We start from the raw sequence: 6,519 nt of genomic DNA on the forward strand, positions 1-6,519 counted from the left end.
TGTAATATATACACATTCTGCTGTATATCCCTATGAATATATATATATATGAGTGATGATTGTTGGCGACCAAGTAAGAGCCGCTTGCAGTCTCATGGGAATTAAAATGGCTGAAATCCACACTGCCCATCACTAGTTGTCCAATGCTTCACAAGTCCCTGTCATGAGAACCACCTGCCCCGGAGAAGCTCCTGTTAATTGAGCTGCTGTCCTGGTCACTTGCTCTCTGTGTTCTGACTTCCTGTGATGTCACGTCACCTTATCTCTGAGTTCCGGTGTCTGGAGTCTATTGTGACATCACAGTCACGTGACATCATACTGTGTGGTGTGTGGGATTCCATCCACCAGCTCCTGTGCAGTATGTACACCCCTGCTATATACCTATATAATATATATACACCCTGCTGTATACCCATGTATACCCATGTAATGTACAGTATATATATGTACACCCCTGCTACATACCTGAGTAATATATACACACCCTGCTGTATACCCATATAATGTAAAGTACATATATGTACACCCCTACTATATACCAGAGTAATATATACATACCTCCCAACCGTCCCGGATACAGCGGGACTATCCTGATTTTGACAGTCAGCCCCGCGATCCCACATTAGTTGTCCCGCAGTGGTTGGGAGGTGTGCTGCAATATCAGGCGGTCACTGCGGTCAGCCTCTTCCCTGCACCCGCAGAGCTGCCTGAGCACAGCACACACAGCACATATTGGCTGCTTCGTGGCCATAGGACCTGTGATGAGGTCACAGGGAGAGGAGTCATGGGTCACATGATCGGGACCTCGTGGATTGCAGGACTCAGCTTGCTGGTTGCCAACTTGCCATGCTGCCTGCTGGATGAGGTAAGCTGCCGTGTGTGGGGTCAGGAGGTGTACAGTGTGGATGTAGCGGAGCCGTGTGTGTACGAGGTGTATGGAGCGGAGCGCGTGTGTGTACGAGGTGAGCGGAGCCGTGTGTGTACGAGGTGTATGGAGCGGAGCCGTGTGTGTACGAGGTGTATAGAGCGGAGCCGTGTGTGTACGAGGTGTATGGAGTGGAGCTGTGTGTGTACGAGGTGTACAGAGCGGAGCCGTGTGTGCACGAGGTGTACGGAGCGGAGCCATGTGTGTACGAGGTGTACGGAGTGCAGCCGTGTGTGTACGAGGTGTACGGAGTGCAGCCGTGTGTGTACGGAGCGGAGCGCATGTGTGTACAAGGTGTACAGAGCGAAGCGCGCGTGTGTGTAAGAGGTGTACGGAGCGCAGCCGCGTGTGTGTACGGAGCGGAGCCGTGTGTGTACGGAGCGGAGCCGTGTGTGTACGAGGTGTATGGAGCGGAGCCGTGTGTGTACGAGGTGTATGGAGCGGAGCGCGTGTGTATGGAGCGCAGCCGCGTGTGTAGGAGTAGCTATGTGTGGCCATTATACGGTGCGAAGTATCATGTGCGGTCATTATACAGTATGGAGCATCATGTGCGGTCATTATACAGTATGGAGCATCATGTGGGGCCATTATACAGTATGGAGCATCATGTGGGGCCATTATACAGTATGGAGCACTGTATGGCCATTATACAGTATGGAGCACTGTATGGCCATTATACAGTATGGAGCATCATGTGCGGCCATTATACAGTATGGAGCATCATGTGCGGCCATTATACAGTATGGAGCATCATGTGCGGCCATTATACAGTATGGAGCATTATGTGCGGCCATTATACAGTATGGAGCATCATGTGTGGCCATTATACAGTATGGAGCACTGCGTGGCCATATTTTTTGTTTATATTTATTCTTTATGAAACAGTGTGATCAGCAATGCTAAATGATTGTGGTTGGGACGTGGATATGGGTGTGGCTAGTTATGAATGGGTGTGGCCTAAAATTTGCCCCTCTTTCCCATCTTCAAAAGTTGGGAGGTATGTATATACACACCCTGCTGTATAGCAATATAATGTACAGAATATATATGTACACCCCTGCTATATACGATAGTAATATATACACACCATTCTGTATACCTCTATGTGTACATACTCTATATGTACACCCCAGTAATATATACACACCCTGCTTTATACCCTATAATGTACAGTATATATATGTACACCCCCTGCTATATACCTGAGTAATATATACAGACCCTGCTGTATACCCCTATAATGTACAATATATATGTACACCTCCTGCTATATACCTGAGTAATATATACACCCTGCTGTATACCCCTATAATATATGTATACCTCCTGCTGTATACATGTGTGATATATACACACCCTGCTGTATACCCCCTATAATGTGTGTATATATATGTACGCCCCATGCTTTACTCCTGTGTAATATATACACATTCTGCTGTATATGCCTATAAATATATATATGAGTGATGAGTGTCGGCGACCAAGAAAGAGCCACTTGCAGTCTCATGGGTATTAAAATGGCTGTTGTCGGCGGCTGATAACACTGACTGCCAGAAACCCACACAGCCCAACACTAGTTGTCCAATACTTCACAAGTCCCTGTCATGAGAACCACCTGCCCCAGAGAAGCTCCTGTGGACTTACCTTGCTTTCTCTCATTCCTCTGTTATCTGAGCTGCTGTCCTGGTCACTTTGTCTCTGTGTTCTGACTTCCAGTGATGTCACGTCACCTTATCTCTGAGTTCTGGTCTCTGGAGTCTATTGTGACATCACAGTGACATGACATCATACCGTGTTGTGTGTGAGGCTCATTCAACCAGCTCCTGTGCAGTATGTACACCCCTGCTATATACCTACTGTATATTATATATACCCTGCTGTATACCCATGTAATGCACAGTATATATATATATGTACACCCCTGCTATATACCTGAGTAATATATTCAATTCAATTCAATTCAATGAAGCTTTAATGGCAGGACCAAATAAACAATAGTTTTGCCAAAGCACATGTACAGTAGGGACTGTGGGGATAAAGGGTGGGGACTGTGGGGACGATGGATGGGGTACAGGGTGCGGGCTAAGGAAGTCCAAGGCATATCATGGTTGTCCTTCTCGCAGTCTATGGCACACACTCACATACTGCGCTGCTATCTCCACTGCGCTCTCTTCCTCCCCCAGCAGGATATACGTTTTGCCTTCCTCCTTCATGGACCTGAAACCCGGGAAGAGATCGGAGAGTCTCTTAAAGTGAGTGTCCCTCACTGCTGAGTATTTGGGGCAGTGTAGCAGGAAGTGGGTCTCATCCTCCAAGGCCTCCAGGTCACAGTGTAGATCCCGTCCTAATTTAACCTATGCTGAACGAAGAGAAATTGGGGTACTAAGGAGAAACAAGTCCATCACCATCAAGCCAGCCGACAAGGGCGGGGCCTTGGTGGTGATGGACACGGTACAATATGTTGACGAGATTAGGTCACAGCTTTCGGATGCTAATGTTTATGAGAGACTTCAGGTGAACCCCACCCAGTTGTACAAAACAGAACTGGATAGTTTGATTGATGGAGCCTTGCACAATGGCCTCATTGATACCAAACTTTCTACATTTCTCAGGGTAGACCACCCGGTGGTCCCTGTCCTGTACACCCTCCCAAAAATACATAAGGATCTGCGGAGGCCCCCTGGTCGCCCGATTGTATCGGGAAGGGGGTCTCTTTGTAATAAGGTAGCGATCTTTTTGGACCAATTGTTGAGAAAATTTGCCATTTCTGCACCCTCATATGTGAGGGATACCAGCGATTTTATGAGATCCTTAGAGGGTGTACAGGTCAGTGACTCTACGTGGTTGGTCTCCTTTGATGTCACTTCATTATATACATCCATCGAGCATACCAGGGGTTTGGCTGCTGTCGATGTGGCGCTCGCCGGGTCCGACATGGCTCCGGACTGTGCACGGTTCGCCCTGGCGCTGCTGGAGTTCGTCCTCATGAGGAATTTTTTTCTCTTTGGGGATGAGTTCTATTTGCAGCGCCGCGGGACAGCCATGGGGTCCAATGTGGCCCCCACATATGCTAATATCTATATGGCTGTCCTGGAGGGTGAACACGTATATGGTTCGCGGTTCTGGAGCTATGTTAGGGGCTGGCGGCGCTACATCGACGACATCTTCCTGATATGGGATGGGGATCGTACTGATCTTGAACAGTTCTTTCTGTACTTAAATGGTGTGCACTCTGGTTTGGGGTTCACTATGGAGTGCTCACAATCCAGGATGCAATTTCTGGACACTTGTGTGTACAAATCCGAGGGTCTCCTCTGTACTGACCTATTTGTTAAACACACAGATAGGAACAATCTGTTGCATTTCTCCAGTGAGCATCCACGACGTATGGTGGAGTCTTTGCCATGGAGCCAATTGTTACGAGTGAGGAGGATTGTCTCCAGTGACACTCAAGTGGATAGAAGATTAAATGAAATGTGTCAGAAATTTCTCGCCAGAGGATATCCCAGAAATGATTTGGAGAAATTTAAAACTAAAGCTCTATCTAAAGAGCGGGTTGAACTTTTAAAACCTAAGACAGGGGTTATGACCAATAAGAGAATTCCGTTCGTCACAGCATACAATGGCCTTAGCAACCGGATCTCTGGAGTTATACGGAGACACTGGCCACTGCTCAGTAGAGGTCATACCAATGTTCAGGAATTTCAATTGCCCCCTCTATTCTCCTATAGGAGAAATAAAAATCTTAAAGATGAGCTGGTGGTATCGGATATTGGTAGTTCTAAAAAGGATTTACAGACTACCCTGAGTCGCCCGAGTTTGGGGAACTTTCCATGTCTTAATTGTGCGTGTTGTAACAACATGGTGAAGGGGGCGCTGTTTTATCACCCCCATACGGGTAGGAAATATGAGATACGGAGACGATACACGTGTAAAAGTAGCTTTGTGATCTATGTCCTTAGCTGTCCATGTGGTCTCTACTATGTTGGAGAGACCACAATGGAAGTTAGGGCCAGGATCAGCAAGCATAAGAGTACAATTAGGACTAAACGTATTGAACTCCCGGTACCCAGACACTTCCATGAAATGAAACACTCAGTTAATCAGCTCAGATATAGAATAATAGATGATGTCCCTATGTTGAGACGGGGTGGAGACCGAGTCTCTATTTTGAAGAAAAAGGAACTCCAATGGATTTTTGAGTTGGACACGCTCTTTCCAAGGGGTATGAATATAGAATATCAACAGGGTTGTCTCCTATAGCGTCTGTGTGGGTTGGTTGTGGATCCTTGCCGGTGTATTGCTTTTAACCATGATTTTAACTTTTATGATGTGATCTGATACAGTACCCATATATGGTTGTATATTTTCATCTATCCCTAATTCCTCTGCTGTATGGGAGCCCTTGAGCCATTTATATCTCCCGTGAGAGATTCAGCAATTATGACATGTATGATGGATACTCTAAATGTTGTTATCTGTTGAGCCCTATTATCTTATATCTATCTTACAATGCAATTACATCCAGAGATATATGTTATGGTGAGATGGATAGATGTCTATATATTCCCTATCCAATCTGATATATGATAGATTTTGTTTTTATGTCGAATTTGGCGTTAACATACACACTGTACGATCAGAACTTTTTCTCCGCCTGTATGTTTTTTTTTGTTTTTTTTGTATATCTTTGCAGGGTTGGTGCGATATCCAAGGAATAAGGGGATGTTTTATAATATCAATTAAACTGAATATATGCATTGATTCATACCAGAGTGTTATCGGATCTGGGTAATAATGGATATCCCTGATGGTCTTGATTATGAATATGGCCATGTGAAGTAAAAATTGTGGTAATATGGATACAACGTTACACACATGAATGGAGAAGTGGAGCCCTGAAAGAATGTGTGCTGGCCTCCTTGTTAAGGATAATACGATAAATATATGCGCACTGGGACAATGATGTTGGTCGGAGATGTGTGGACCTTCCATTTATATTTGAATTGAAATTGAACTTGTGCTCTAAAGGAAGATTGTGGAACATCGTATTTGGACATATACTGGCCCTTATGGTTATAATGGACTACATCCGGATCGCCGCACTAAAGGAGCACTGTGGAATGTTGTAATTTATCTCCATGGTTATAATGAACCATATCCGGACCGGCGCACTAAAGGAGCACTGTGGATTGTTGTAACTTGTTTCCATGGTGATGATGTGGGAGTTCGGTGGGAGGATCTGTTACCCGGACATGCGCAGCGTGGCTAGTGCTTGTGGAGGAGTGTGACGGTGGGCGCTGCTTGTATGACACAGTGCGGTCACATGTGACCGGTGCTGGTGTCTGATTGGGCCGCGCCGGCCCTATACACGCCCACTGTACTATGGCAACGGCTGAAGCATGACCCTGATAGGGTGACACAGTGTGTTTACATCCGGATAGTTGGGACTACAGATACGGCGTTTGGGGATTGGTATGGTATTAAATGAGCGATCAAGGGGTGCGTTTACATTAGGGGGTGGATGCTATATGTATTGGGTACTGTACAATATTGTTTTTATGTGTTTCTATGTAATTTGATTTATTGGTGTT

At 45.8% G+C, this 6,519-nt stretch overlaps 1 long non-coding RNA gene across 2 annotated transcripts in view; it reads right to left on the bottom strand.

The window, feature by feature from the left end:
• LOC143764289 (uncharacterized) overlaps positions 1-2,648 on the bottom strand; it is a 78,496-nt gene extending 75,848 nt beyond the window's left edge. For both annotated transcript variants that reach the window (XR_013213143.1, XR_013213145.1), the window contains exon 1: positions 2,570-2,648. This is a non-coding gene — a long non-coding RNA (uncharacterized LOC143764289). The remainder of the gene's footprint in view (positions 1-2,569) is intronic.
• Positions 2,649-6,519: the final 3,871 nt, after the last annotated feature.

Source organism: Ranitomeya variabilis, chromosome 1 (genome assembly GCF_051348905.1).
Source record: "Ranitomeya variabilis isolate aRanVar5 chromosome 1, aRanVar5.hap1, whole genome shotgun sequence".
Classification (NCBI taxonomy): Eukaryota; Metazoa; Chordata; class Amphibia; order Anura; family Dendrobatidae; genus Ranitomeya; species Ranitomeya variabilis.